The following is a 15,778-nucleotide window of genomic DNA, read 5'->3' as shown; positions in this document are numbered from 1 at the left end:
ACCGTATATTATATACGCTATGATAACCACATTACCTTAGCATATTCAGGGTAATGTTCTGGCTATAGACTGTATATTATATACGCTATGATAACCACATTACCTTAGCATATTAGGGGTAATGTTCTGGCTATAGACCGTATATTATAGACGCTATGATAACCACATTACCTTAGCATATTCAGGGTAATGTTCTGGCTATAGACCGAATATTATAGACGCTATGATAACCACATTACCTTAGCATATTCAGGGTAATGTTCTGGCTATAGACCGTATATTATAGACGCTACGATAACCACATTACCTTAGCATATTTAGGGTACTGTTCTGGCTATAGACTGTATATTATAGACGCTACGATAACCACATTACCTTAGCATATTCAGGGTAATGTTCTGGCTATAGACCGTATATTACATACGCTATGATAGCCACATTACCTTAGCATATTCAGGGTAATGTTCTGGCTATAGACTGTATATTATAGACGCTATGATAACCACATTACCTTAGCATATTCAGGGTAATGTTCTGGCTATAGACCGTATATTATAGACGCTACGATAACCACATTACCTTAGCATATTCAAATCAAATCAAATCAAATTTATTTATATATAGCCCTTCGTACATCAGCTGATATCTCAAAGTGCTGTACAGATACCCAGCCTAAAACCCCAAACAGCAAGCAAAGCATGTGAAAGAAGCACGGTGGCTAGGAAAAACTCCCTAGGAAAAACTCCCTAGGAAAAACTCCCTAGAAAGGCCAAAAACCTAGGAAGAAACCTAGAGAGGAACCAGGCGATGAGGGGTGGCCAGTCCTCTTCTGGCTGTGCAGGGTGGATATTATAACAGAACATGGTCAAGATGTTAAAATATTCATAAATGACCAGCATGGTCAAATAATAATAATCATAGTAGTTGTCGAGGGTGCAACAAGCACGTCCAGTGAACAGGTCAGGCTTCCATAGCCGCAGGCAGAACAGTTGAAACTGGAGCAGCAGCACGGCCAGGTGGACTGGGGACAGCAAGGAGTCATCATGCCAGGTAGTCCTGAGGCATGGTCCTAGGGCTCAGGTCCTCCGAGAGAAAGACAGAAAGAGAGAAAGAGAGAATTAGAGAGAGCATATTTAAATTCACACAGGACACCGGATAAGACAAGAGAAATACTCCAGATGTAACAGACTGACCCTAGCCCCCCGACACATAAACTACTGCAGCATAAATACTGGAGGCTGAGACAGGAGGGATCAGAAGACACTGTGGCCCCATCCGATGAAACCCCCGGACAGGGTAATGTTCTGGCTATAGACCGTATATTATATACGCTATGATAACCACATTACCTTAGCATATTCAGGGTAATGTTCTGGCTATAGACTGTATATTATATACGCTATGATAACCACATTACCTTAGCATATTCAGGGTAATGTTCTGGCTATAGACCGTATATTATAGACGCTATGATAACCACATTACCTTAGCATATTCAGGGTAATGTTCTGGCTATAGACCGAATATTATAGACGCTATGATAACCACATTACCTTAGCATATTCAGGGTAATGTTCTGGCTATAGACCGTATATTATAGACGCTACGATAACCACATTACCTTAGCATATTCAGGGTAATGTTCTGGCTATAGACCGTATATTACATACGCTATGATAGGCACATTACCTTAGCATATTCAGGGTAATGTTCTGGCTATAGACTGTATATTATAGATGCTATGATAACCACATTACCTTAGCATATTCAGGGTAATGTTCTGGCTATAGACCGTATATTATAGACGCTACGATAGCCACATTACCTTAGCATATTCAGGGTAATGTTCTGGCTATAGACTGTATATTATAGATGCTATGATAACTACATTACCTTAGCATATTCAGGGTAATGTTCTGGCTATAGACTGTATATTATAGACGCTACGATAACCACATTACCTTAGCATATTCAGGGTAATGTTCTGGCTATAGACTGTATATTATAGACGCTACGATAACTACATTACCTTAGCATATTCAGGGTAATGTTCTGGCTATAGACCGTATATTATAGACGCTACGGTAGCCACATTACCTTAGCATATTCAGGGTAATGTTCTGGCTATAGACTGTATATTATAGATGCTACCAGCACCACATTACCTTAGCATATTCAGGGTAATGTTCTGGCTATAGACCGTATATTATAGATGCTATGATAACCACATTACCTTAGCATATTCAGGGTAATGTTCTGGCTATAGACCGTATATTATAGACGCTACGATAAATACATTACCTTAGCATATTCAGGGTAATGTTCTGGCTATAGACTGTATATTATAGACGCTACGATAACTACATTACCTTAGCATATTCAGGGTAATGTTCTGGCTATAGACTGTATATTATAGACGCTACGATAGCCATATTACCTTAGCATATTCAGGGTAATGTTCTGGCTATAGACTGTATATTATAGACGCTACGATAACCACATTACCTTAGCATATTCAGAGTAATGTTCTGGCTATAGACTGTATATTATAGACGCTACGATAACCACATTACCTTAGCATATTCAGGCCTTTTCACACTGCATTGTTCTTAACCACAATTAAATTATATTATAGACGCTACACAGGCTATCTAAGAATGGCTCTGGGCTAGTTCAGCGAGGGTTTTTATTTGATTTTCACGCTTTCTCAGGATATCATCCATTTTGCTGCTTATCATAATGGCATGCATTACCAACGCTGCCATACTGTATGTCTACAGTATGATGGCATTACCAACGCTGCCATACTGTATGTCTACAGTATGATGGCATTACCAACGCAGCCATACTGTATGTCTACAGTATGATGGCATTACCAACGCTGCCATACTGTATGTCTACAGTATGATGGCATTACCAACGCTGCCATACTGTATGTCTACAGTATGATGGCATTACCAACGCTGCCATACTGTATGTCTACAGTATGATGGCATTACCAACGCAGCCATACTGTATGTCTACAGTATGATGGCATTACCAACGCTGCCATACTGTATGTCTACAGTATGATGGCATTACCAACGCAGCCATACTGTATGTCTACAGTATGATGGCATTACCAACGCTGCCATACTGTATGTCTACAGTATGATGGCATTACCAACGCTGCCATACTGTATGTCTACAGTATGATGGCATTACCAACGCAGCCATACTGTATGTCTACAGTATGATGGCATTACCAACGCTGCCATACTGTATGTCTACAGTATGATGGCATTACCAACGCTGCCATACTGTATGTCTACAGTATGATGGCATTACCAACGCTGCCATACTGTATGTCTACAGTATGATGGCATTACCAACGCAGCCATACTGTATGTCTACAGTATGATGGCATTACTAACGCTGCCATACTGTATGTCTACAGTATGATGGCATTACCAACGCTGCCATACTGTATGTCTACAGTATGATGGCATTACCAACGCAGCCATACTGTATGTCTACAGTATGATGGCATTACCAACGCTGCCATACTGTATGTCTACAGTATGATGGCATTACCAACGCTGCCATACTGTATGTCTACAGTATGATGGCATTACTGGCCTAATGGACATGTGCAATCAATGAATGTGCCCTTTGAATAGCTGAACTCACACATCATTTCCTTATTGTGTAGTTAGCTGCATGTTCTACATTATAAATAGATCATGTATATGAGGCTAACCATCAACCAGATTGTTTTACATGATTTATCTGACATTAAATAGTTTAGTCCAAATCCAAATGTTTTGATGTGGATTGAGGCCTGTGTCCCCCGTTGTATTCAGCTCTCCTTATTTCTATTGTGGATTGTGTTTCTGTCCGCCAATGGAAAGTCTACAAAACTATGAGAAAACCAGCCTATGTATTTAATACATGGAATTGGATTGTGATGATACCGATAAATGAGTCGTGCACACAATTTGTATTATTTTTTTTAATCAGGAATCAAATTTGATGTGCATGAAATAGTTTAGTGAAATTTGCATAAAAGGAGAGTAATCGCCCATAATTCTGCACCTTTGGATAGTTGATCATCATGATTTAGTGACGGCAAAGAACATTAATGGATCTCCTGGGGTTTTAAAGAGACCAACTTCCTGTTCTGTTGGCTGTTGCACTCAAGAGATCAGCAGAGATGTGTTCATATTTCTGCAGGCAGTTGTGTTATTTTGATCAATGTATTTGCAATTTTGACTGTATAATATATTTTTTATGAATGTTTTTATGTGTTTAAAAGACAACTACATTTTCAAAATACATTTACTGTTTTGCAAAAGTTGTTTTCATCCAGACTGTTGCTTGTGAGGCAGTCCATGTTACCAGTACATGACTTTAACACATTTCATACTTTATTCTGTATAGTCTTCTAATGTATATATTTCCAATCATAACAACAACAAAAATGTTACTACTTTATTACTTAGCTATTTGTGTATATTTGTGTATATTTTTGATCATGGGTATTGTACTGTTGAGGGAAGTTTGCAGGTCAGCATTTCCCTGTATCCCGTGAAGAGAAATCTTTGATTAGAAGATGAACGGACCCCCATTCACAACAGCTGTCGTACCGATGTGAGCAGCACTATCTAGCCATCACTGATACTGATAATTCACTTGCTCAATGTGAAAACACAATATAGACCAACGAAGCGACTCATTCTGATTTCTCTTCACAATCACAGGAGGTGCACCGTTCCTGGAGGTACTGCAATACCAGGTCGATGCGTGGAGTGGACGGAGCAAGCCCCTATTCCATCTCCCTGTTCCAAAAATCAATTTAATATATGGTCCCCAGATAGGGGACGTATCAGATATTAAACTGATAAGAACAGATACTACACTTGATCTTAGCCAAAAGGCCGAGAAGCGATACCGCAATGCTTTCGGGAGGAAGTCGCCGTTCACCGACACGTCAAATTCTACTATGGTTACACCAAAATGAGCTCGGTATGTTTTTTGTTTTCCATTAAAAAGATAATGCTTTAAATAAATGTTAGCAATGGATCGGGAGTTGATCAAAGTCAGGAATAACCACGTTTCACTGTTATAAAGTTACACTTTGGTAGGTTATAAAGTCACGTGGTCATCCGCCCTCCGCCCTCCAATCAGAAACGAGAGAAAGCGTTGTTAAATTAAAACCAGATCAACAGCTAAATTGGAATAATAATATATTACGGGTGGTGGTGGGGGGACAATATGGAGATAATAATATTGACATAACATTTGATCTTGTATTCAATATATCTGGTATCGTTGCTGCTACAACCGAACTGAAGTAATTGTCCACCTGGTGGCGCCAGAGATCCACCGACCCTCGCTGTTTCCTTCCTGTCCTGTAGTTCAGCAAACTGCATCTCATGTTCAACCACTTGACTTCAATACGTCGTCAACGAAAATAATGTGAACAGTAAAAAATAGCCTGTCTTTTTTTTGTATCTGTCTGTAGAGCCTTGTATGATCAGGCCATTGTGAGGAGGTCTTCATAAAGTGTCCCTCCTAAATTACTAGATGCCAAACTTCAAAGATGTCCACGGCACTGGACTGCAGTGAGAGAGCCAGCAGTAAAACACTGGACTGCAGTGAGAGAGCCAGGCCTACAGTACGGCCTAAGGACTGGCTTATGGTCCTGGCTGCCTGAATGTTTCCTCCACATAATAAACTAACAAACACAGCACTGGACTGCAGTGAGAGAGCCAGGCCTACAGTACGGCCTAAGGACTGGCTTATGGTCCTGGCTGCCTGAATGTTTCCTCCACATAATAAACTAACAAACACAGCACTTTGGAGGCTTACTTAGTCACTACAACAAACTTCATAAAATGCCATTAGGCCTAATGAAGATACTATATATATATATATATATATATATATATGTAAGTTACTTGATTGGTGTCTTGTGAATCAACCTGTATGCGCATTAGGGTTGAATATTTCCCCGGGATTATAGGATAATAAATCACTTTTCTCCCAGGTAACCTGGTAGTTTCCATCCAAACTGGAAGTGTCATTCAAAAGCATTATAAGGTATACAAATGTGTGGATTTGATGAGAGCTTTGATCAGCATGAACATTGTAATCTGATGCTACCTGAGTCTGATGAGACATATAATAAATACATTTTATGAGCCCTACATTAACCACATTTAATGAGCCAAAAACCCCAAATTATTGTACAGTTATCCATTAGGTCCACCAGGTCCTCACTTACAATGACTGTGAAACATTACTGCATTCAAACTTTATTTTATGACGTTCAGCACACTAACCAGTGATATATTTTTGCAATGGGAAGTAACAGCTGGTTTGTTCATTTCATTTTGGAAATGAAACAGTTGTGTAATTGTATTGTTCTGACTTCTTGGGGCCGACTGGAGTGAATGTCATCAAAAAGCATTGCTCCTCCTTCACTACAACTAGAACGACCCGACTACAGACTATATAATGTCGGGAGCATTACGTGATGCTGTGTTTTCTCTTATTCTGATGATTTTATAGTTTGACACGACGTGTTGGAAGATGTTTGGTCCTTCTGACGGCCTAAGTCCTATAATCACGGTTCACCGCTGGATCTAAGCGAAGGCTTCAGTTCAACCTGTCTAGAGGCAGGTTGAACGTCAGATGAATGGATGTTGGTCCCCAGGTCGACCCTTGGCAATGAGAGAAAATTGATTACCTGGACTATTTCAAATCAAATCAAACTTTATTTGTCACATGCGCCGAATACAGCAGGTACCTTACCGCGAAATGCTGACTTACAAGCCCTTAACCAACAATGCAGTTCAAGAAAGAGTTAAGAAAATCTACATTGAACCCCCATCTATTTATATTGTACCCTGCTGCTACTCGCTGTTTATTATCTATGCATAGTCACTTCACCCCATCCAACATGTACAAATGACCTCTAACCTGTACCCCTGCACTTTGACCTGTATATCACCTCATTACTAACCTGTACCCCTGCACTTTGACTCGGTACCACCTGTATATCACCTCGTTACTAACCTGTACCCCTGCACTTTGACTCGGTACCGGTACCACCTGTATATAGCCTCGTTACTAACCTGTACCCCTGCACTTTGACTCGGTACCGGTACCACCTGTATATAGCCTCGTTACTAACCTGTACCCCTGCACTTTGACTCGGTACCGGTACCACCTGTATATAGCCTCGTTACTAACCTGTACCCCTGCACTTTGACTCGGTACCGGTACCACCTGTATATAGCCTCGTTACTAACCTGTACCCCTGCACTTTGACCCGGTACCGGTACCACCTGTATATCGCCACTACACCCCTACCTACTGTTTATTATCTATGCATAGTCACTACACCCCTACCTACTGTTTATTATCTATGCACTACACCCCTACCTACTGTTTATTATCTATGCACTACACCCCTACCTACTGTTTATTATCTATGCACTACACCCCTACCTACTGTTTATTATCTATGCACTACACTACACTAATAACTCTACCTACATGTACAAATTACCTTGACTAACCGGTACCCCCTGTATATAGCCTCCACATTGACTCTGTACCGGTACCCCCTGTATATAGCCTCCACATTGACTCTGTACCGGTACCCCCTGTATATAGCCTCCACATTGACTCTGTACCGGTACCCCCTGTATATAGCCTCCACATTGACTCTGTACCGATACCCCCTGTATATAGCCTCCACATTGACTCTGTACCGGTACCCCCCCTGTATATAGCCTCCACATTGACTCTGTACCGGTACCCCCTGTATATAGTCTCCACATTGACTCTGTACCGGTACCCCCTGTATATAGCCTCCACATTGACTCTGTACCGGTACCCCCCTGTATATAGCCTCCACATTGACTCTGTACCGGTACCCCCTGTATATAGCCTCCACATTGACTCTGTACCGGTACCCCCTGTATATAGCCTCCACATTGACTCTGTACAGTAACCCCCTGTATATAGCCTCCACATTGACTCTGTACCGGTACCCCCTGTATATAGCCTCCACATTGACTCTGTACCGGTACCCCCTGTATATAGCCTCCACATTGACTCTGTACCGGTACCCCCTGTATATAGCCTCCACATTGACTCTGTACCGTAATACCCTGTATATAGCCTCCACATTGACTCTGTACCGGTACACCCTGTATATAGCCTCCACATTGACTCTGTACCGGTACCCCCTGTATATAGCCTCCACATTGACTCTGTACCGGTACCCCCTGTATATAGCCTCCACATTGACTCTGTACCGGTACCCCCTGTATATAGCCTCCACATTGACTCTGTACCGGTACCCCCTGTATATAGTCTCCACATTGACTCTGTACCGGTACCCCCTGTATATAGCCTCCACATGGACTCTGTACCGTAATACCCTGTATATAGCCTCCACATTGACTCTGTACCGGTACACCCTGTATATAGCCTCCACATTGACTCTGTACCGGTACCCCCTGTATATAGCCTCCACATTGACTCTGTACCGGTACCCCCTGTATATAGCCTCCACATTGACTCTGTACCGGTACCCCCTGTATATAGCCTCCACATTGACTCTGTAGCGGTACCCCCTGTATATAGCCTCCACATTGACTCTGTACCGGTACCCCCTGTATATAGCCTCCACATTGACTCTGTACCGGTACCCCTGTATATAGCCTCCACATTGACTCTGTACCGGTACCCCCTGTATATAGCCTCCACATTGACTCTGTACCGTAATACCCTGTATATAGCCTCCACATTGACTCTGTACCGGTACCCCCTGTATATAGCCTCCACATTGACTCTGTACCGGTACCCCCCCTGTATATAGCCTCCACATTGACTCTGTACCGTAATACCCTGTATATAGCCTCCACATTGACTCTGTACCGGTACCCCCTGTATATAGCCTCCACATTGACTCTGTACCGGTACCCCCTGTTTATAGCCTCATTACTAACCTGTACCCCTGCACTTTGACTCGGTACCAATACCTCTTGTTTATAACCTCGTTGTTGTTATTTTATTGTGTTACTTTTTATTAAATTTTTTACTTTAGTTTATTTAGTAAATCTTTTCTATTTCTTGAACTGCATTGTTGGTAAAGGGCTTGTAAGTCAGCATTTCACTGTAAAGTCTACCTACACCTGTTGTATTTGGCGCATGTGACAAATAAAATGTGATTTGAAGACCTTCCCTTTAAATGCGCCTATGAACTGCTATACCTGCAGAGGGGCTGTTGCCATATAAAATGTGATTTGAAGACCTTCCCTTTAAATGGGCCTCTGAACTGCTATACCTGCAGAGGGGCTGTTGCCAAATAAAATGTGATTTGAAGACCTTCCCTTTAAATGCGCCTCTGAACTGCTAGACCTGCAGAGGGGCTGTTGCCATATGATAACTAGATGTTGTTACCCCATAGATTCTTCCAAAAAGATCAGAAGAATATGTATGAGTCTCTTGTAGGAAGTAAATGTCTGCATTAAACCGTTTGCAGTGCAGGAAAATAGCCTTATGTTTGACTAAATCACCAATACCCCTGATATTATTATCGTTTTAAAATAATACAATTCAGATTCCCCTGCCTTTCGAGCTGCAGCCACCATCGGCCACAGTTTCTCCCGTGTCACTTTGTCCGCAGAGGTCAGATCCTTCGTCAACCTCAATTTTAGCTTGATGTGGAACTGACAGTTCTTGGCCTCCAGAGAAGATCTCGTGTAGATCTGTTGGTGAACTGACAGTTCATGGCCTCCAGAGAAGATCTCGTGTAGATCTGTTGGTGAACTGACAGTTCTTCGCCTCCAGAGAAGATCTCGTGTAGATCTGTTGGTGAACCGACAGTTCTTGGCCTCCAGAGAAGATCTTGTGTAGATCTGTTGGTGAACTGACAGTTCTTCGCCTCCAGAGAAGATCTCGTGTAGATCTGTTGGTGAACCGACAGTTCTTGGCCTCCAGAGAAGATCTCGTGTAGATCTGTTGGTGAACTGACAGTTCTTGGCCTCCAGAGAAGATCTCGTGTAGATCTGTTGGTGAACTGACAGTTCTTCGCCTCCAGAGAAGATCTCGTGTAGATCTGTTGGTGAACTGACAGTTCTTGGCCTCCAGAGAAGATCTCGTGTAGATCTGTTGGTGAACCGGATGATAGTTGTCTTCGGACTCTGGTCTTGATCGTTGAGTCAAACGATGAACGATGTCCACATTTCCCTGAAGTTTGGCTTTTGATTCGGGAATAACAGCTCCACAGACGTCAACAACTCTGCATTTGATGTCCTCACCTGCCTGCTCTGGAATTCCATGGAGCCTCAGGTTCCACCTGTGCTGGTATCTCTCTGCCTCATTCACCTTTTGCCTCAGGTTCCACCTGTGCTGGTATCTCTCCTCATTCACCTTTTGCCTCAGGTTCTACCTGTGCTGGTATCTCTCCTCATTCACCTTTTGCCTCAGGTTCTACCTGTGCTGGTATCTCTCCTCATTCACCTTTTGCCTCAGGTTCTACCTGTGCTGGTATCTCTCCGCCTCAATCACCTATTGCCTCAGGTTCTACCTGTGCTGGTATCTCTCCTCATTCACCTTTTGCCTCAGGTTCTACCTGTGCTGGTATCTCTCTGCCTCAATCACCTTTTGCCTCAGGTTCTACCTGTGCTGGTATCTCTCCGCCTCAATCACCTTTTGCCTCAGGTTCCACCTGTGCTGGTATCTCTCCTCATTCACCTTTTGCCTCAGGTTCTACCTGTGCTGGTATCTCTCCTCATTCACCTTTTGCCTCAGGTTCTACCTGTGCTGGTATCTCTCCGCCTCAATCACCTATTGCCTCAGGTTCTACCTGTGCTGGTATCTCTCCTCATTCACCTTTTGCCTCAGGTTCTACCTGTGCTGGTATCTCTCTGCCTCAATCACCTTTTGCCTCAGGTTCTACCTGTGCTGGTATCTCTCCGCCTCAATCACCTTTTGCCTCAGGTTCTACCTGTGCTGGTATCTCTCCGCCTCAATCACCTTTTGCCTCAGGTTCTACCTGTGCTGGTATCTCTCCGCCTCAATCACCTTTTGCCTCAGGTTCTACCTGTGTTGACATCATTAAAAGGTCATTTACCACCTTCACAAGTGCAGTCTCAGTGCTATGATGGGGTCTAAAACCAGACTGAAGCGTTTCGTATACATTGTTTGTCTTCAGGAAGGCAGTGAGTTGCTGTGCAACAGCTTTTTCTAACATTTTTGAGAGGAATGGAAGATTCGATATAGGCCGATAGTTTTTTATAATTTCTGGGTCAAGATTCGGCTTTTTCAAGAGAGGCTTTATTACTGCCACTTTTAGTGAGCTTGGTACACATCCGGTGGATAGAGAGCCGTTTATTATGTTCAACATAGGAGGGCCAAGCACAGGAAGCAGCTCTTTCAGTAGTTTAGTTGGAATAGGGTCCAGTATGCAGCTTGAGGGTTTAGAGGCCATGATTATTTGTGTCAAGAGATATAGTACTAAAACACTTGAGTGTCTCCCTTGATCCTAGGTCCTGGCAGAGTTGTGCAGACTCAGGACAATGGAGCTTTGGAGGAATACCCAGATTTAAAGAGGAGTCTGTAATTTGCTTTCTAATGATCATGATCTTTTCCTCAAAGAAGTTCATAAATGTATTACTGCTGAAGTGAAAGCCATCCTCCATTTGCGAAGGCTGCTTTTTAGTTAGCTTTGCGACAGTATCAAAAAGAAATTTCGGATTGTTCTTATTTTCCTCAATTAAGTTGGAAAAATAGGATGATCGAGCAGCAGTAAGGGCTCTTCGATACTGCACGGTACTGTCTTTCCAAGCTAGTCGGAAGACTTCCAGTTTGGTGTGGCGCCATTTCCGTTCCAAGTTTCTGGAAGCTTGCTTCAGAGCTCGTGTATTTTCTGTATACCAGGGAGCTAGTTTCTTATGACAGATGTTTTAAATTTTTAGGGGTGCAACTGCATCTAGGGTATTGCGCAAGGTTAAATTGAGTTCCTCGGTTAGGTGGTTAACTGATTTTTGTCCTCTGACGTCCTTGGGTAGGCAGAGGCAGTCTGGAAGGGCATCAAGGAATCTTTGGGTTGTCTGAGAATTTATAGCACGACTTTTAATGCTCCTTGGTTGGGGTCTGAGCAGATTATTTGTTGCGATTGCGAATGTAATAAAATGGTGGTCCGATAGTCCAGGATTATGAGGAAAAACATTAAGATCCACAACATTTATTCCATGGGACAAAACTAGGTCCAGAGTATGACTGTGGCAGTGAGTAGGTCCAGAGACATGTTGGACAAAACCCACTGAGTCGATGATGGCTCCGAAAGCCTTTTGGAGTGGGTCTGTGGACTTTTCCATGTGAATGTTAAAGTCACCAAAAATTTGAATATTATCTGCTATGACTACAAGATCCGATAGGAATTCAGGGAACTCAGTGAGGAACACTGCATATGGCCCAGGAGGCCTGTAAACAGTAGCTATAAAAAGTGATTGAGTAGCTGCATAGATTTCATGACTAGAAGCTCAAAAGACGAAAACGTCATTGTTTTTTTTTTTTGTAAATTGAAATTTGCTATCGTAAATGTTAGCACCTCCGCCTTTGCCGGATGCACGGGGGGTATGGTCACTAATGTAACCTGGGGGTGAGGCCTCATTTAACACAGTAAATTCATCAGGCTTAAGCCATGTTTCAGTCAGGCCAATCACATCAAGATTATTATCAGTGATTAGTTCATTGACTATAACTGCCTTGGAAGTGAGGGATCTAACATTAAGTAGCCCTATTTTGAGATGTGAGGTATCACAATCTCTTTCAATAATGGCAGGAATGGAGGAGGTCTTTATACTAGTGAGATTGCTAAAGCGAACACCGCCATCTTTAATTTTGCCCAACCTAGATCGAGGCACAGACACGGTCTCAATGGGGAAAGCTGAGCTGACTACACTGACTGTGCTAGTGGCAGACTCCACTAAGCTGGCAGGCTGGCTAACAGCTTGCTGCCTGGCCTGCACCCTCTCTCATTGTGGAGCTAGAGGAGTTAGAGCCCTGTCTATGTTCGTAGATAAGATGAGAGCACCCTCCAGCTAGGATGGGGTCCGTCACTCCTCAACAGGCCAGGCTTGGTCCTGTTTGTGGGTGAGTCCCAGAAAGAGGGCCAATTATCTACAAATTCTATCTTTTGGGAGGGGTAGAAAACAGTTTTCAACCAGCGATTGAGTTGTGAGACTCTGCTGTAGAGCTCATCACTCCCCCTAACTTGGAGGGGGCCAGAGACAATTAATCGATGCCGACACATCTTTCTAGCTGATTTACACGCTGAAGCTATGTTGCGCTTGGTGACCTCTGACTGTTTCATCCTAACATCGTTGGTGCCGACGTGGATAACAATATCTCTATACGCTCTACACTCGCCAGTTTTAGCTTTAGCCAGCACCGTCTTTAGATTAGCCTTAACGTCGGTAGCCCTGCCCCCTGGTAAACAGTGTATGATCGCTGGATGATATGTTTTAAGTCTAATACTGCGGGTAATGGAGTCGCCAATGACTAGGGTTTTCAATTTGTCAGAGCTAATGGTGGGAGGCTTCGGCGTCTCAGACCCCGTAACGGGAGGAGGGGAGACCAGAGAAGTCTCGGCCTCTGACTCCGACTCGCTGCTTAATGGGGAGAACCGGTTGAAAGTTTCTGTCGGCTGAATGAGCGACACCGGTTGAGCATTCCTACAGCGTTTCCCTCCAGAAGCCATGAGAAAGTTGTCCGGCTGCGGGGACCGTGCGAGGGGATTTATACTAACGTTACTATCTGTACTTACTGGTGGCACAGACGCTGTTTCATCCTTTCCTACACTGAAATTACCCTTGCCTAACGATTGCATCTGAAGCTGGGCTTGCAGCACAGCTATCCTCGCCGTAAGGCGATCGTTCTCCTGTATATTATGAGTACAGCGACTGCAATTAGAAGGCATCATGTTAATGTTACTACTTAGCTTCGGCTGTTTGAAGTCCTGACGAACCATGTCCAGATAAAACCTCCGGGGTGAAAAAGTTGAGTGAGGGGAAAAACTAAAAATATATACGGTAATGAAAAAGTAAAAACCGTCAGGTAGCAAAGTAGATCGGCAACAAAAACGCACAGCAGCGTAAACAAGTCTGCAAGTTGTGACTGGAAACAGGAAACAGGTTGTAATGCAACAAAATAGGAAAAATGCCAATCGACATGTAACAGTTAATAGTTTCTGATGACCTGGCTACATGCAGTTTCTAACCCTTTGTCTGTCTCTCTGTGCTGTGTGTTCTAGGTGGGGACCTCTCTGGAAGCTCTGTACTGCAGCAGGGGCCCAGGGTGGAGGACAAGGAGGAGGAGGACAGGGAGACTGGGGACATGGCCTTTCTGAAGGACCTCCTGAGCCCTGGACCAATGGAAGCAGATGAGTTCAGTCGAGATTGGCAAGGCACCTTCGGCTGCTTGGAGTTCTCTGACCCTGTCCCCCCCACAGCCCTCACCCCCACCCTGGTCCTTCCTCCCCTTACTGGAGCAGCCTGCCCCCCCTCTCAGCCCCCCAGTCCCACCGGCTTCCTGCGCTCCTAGCTGCTGGACCACAGTCTGAGTTCTACAGGTCAGTCAGTCAGCACCATCTCCTGGTCTGACCTCTAGTGGCCAGATGACCTTACTGCCTGTCTGACCTCTAGTGGCCAGATGACCTTACTGCCTGTCTGACCTCTAGTGGCCAGATGACCTTACTGCCTGTCTGACCTCTAGTAGATAGATGACCTTACTGCCTGTCTGACCTCTTCTAGTATCATCTAGAAGCTGATAGTTTGTCTGCAGTTCATCTAGAAACTGATAGTTTGTCTGCAGTTCATCTAGAAGCTGATAGTTTGTCTGCAGTTCATCTAGAAACTGATAGTTTGTCTGCAGTTCATCTAGAAGCTGATAGTTTGTCTGCAGTTCATCTAGAAGCTGATAGTTTGTCTGCAGTTCATCTAGAAGCTGATAGTTTGTCTGCAGTTCATCTAGAAGCTGATAGTTTGTCTGCAGTTCATCTAGAAGCTGATAGTTTGTCTGCAGTTCATCTAGAAACTGATAGTTTGTCTGCAGTTCTAGTATCATCTAGAAGCTGATAGTTTGTCTGCAGTTCTAGTATCATCTAGAAGCTGATAGTTTGTCTGCAGTTCTAGTATCATCTAGAAGCTGATAGTTTGTCTGCAGTTCATCTAGAAGCTGATAGTTTGTCTGCAGTTCATCTAGAAACTGATAGTTTGTCTGCAGTTCATCTAGAAGCTGATAGTTTGTCTGCAGTTCATCTAGAAGCTGATAGTTTGTCTGCAGTTCTAGTATCATCTAGAAGCTGATAGTTTGTCTGCAGTTCATCTAGAAGCTGATAGTTTGTCTGCAGTTCATCTAGAAACTGATAGTTTGTCTGCAGTTCATCTAGAAGCTGATAGTTTGTCTGCAGTTCATCTAGAAGCTGATAGTTTGTCTGCAGTTCATCTAGAAGCTGATAGTTTGTCTGCAGTTCATCTAGAAGCTGATAGTTTGTCTGCAGTTCATCTAGAAGCTGATAGTTTGTCTGCAGTTCATCTAGAAGCTGATAGTTTGTCTGCAGTTCATCTAGAAGCTGATAGTTTGTCTGCAGTTCATCTAGAAGCTGATAGTTTGTCTGCAGTTCATCTAGAAACTGATTCTAGTACATTCTTATCAGCTTGTTGTGTTCAGTCTTCTCTTTTTTCCTGGAAGAATGATGACATCACATTCCCTT

At 43.3% G+C, this 15,778-nt stretch overlaps 1 non-coding gene across 1 annotated transcript; it reads right to left on the bottom strand.

Moving 5' to 3' along the window:
* Positions 1–4,737: 4,737 nt before the first annotated feature.
* Positions 4,738–4,928, bottom strand: LOC123727931 (U2 spliceosomal RNA). The gene has a single exon (XR_006759893.1). It is a non-coding gene; the product is annotated as a U2 spliceosomal RNA (small nuclear RNA).
* Positions 4,929–15,778: the final 10,850 nt, after the last annotated feature.

Source organism: Salmo salar, chromosome ssa16, assembly GCF_905237065.1.
Source record: "Salmo salar chromosome ssa16, Ssal_v3.1, whole genome shotgun sequence".
In the NCBI taxonomy this organism is placed as follows: Eukaryota; Metazoa; Chordata; class Actinopteri; order Salmoniformes; family Salmonidae; genus Salmo; species Salmo salar.
The sequence above is the reverse complement of the archived record's forward strand: the minus strand, read 5'-3'. Positions and strand labels throughout refer to the sequence as shown.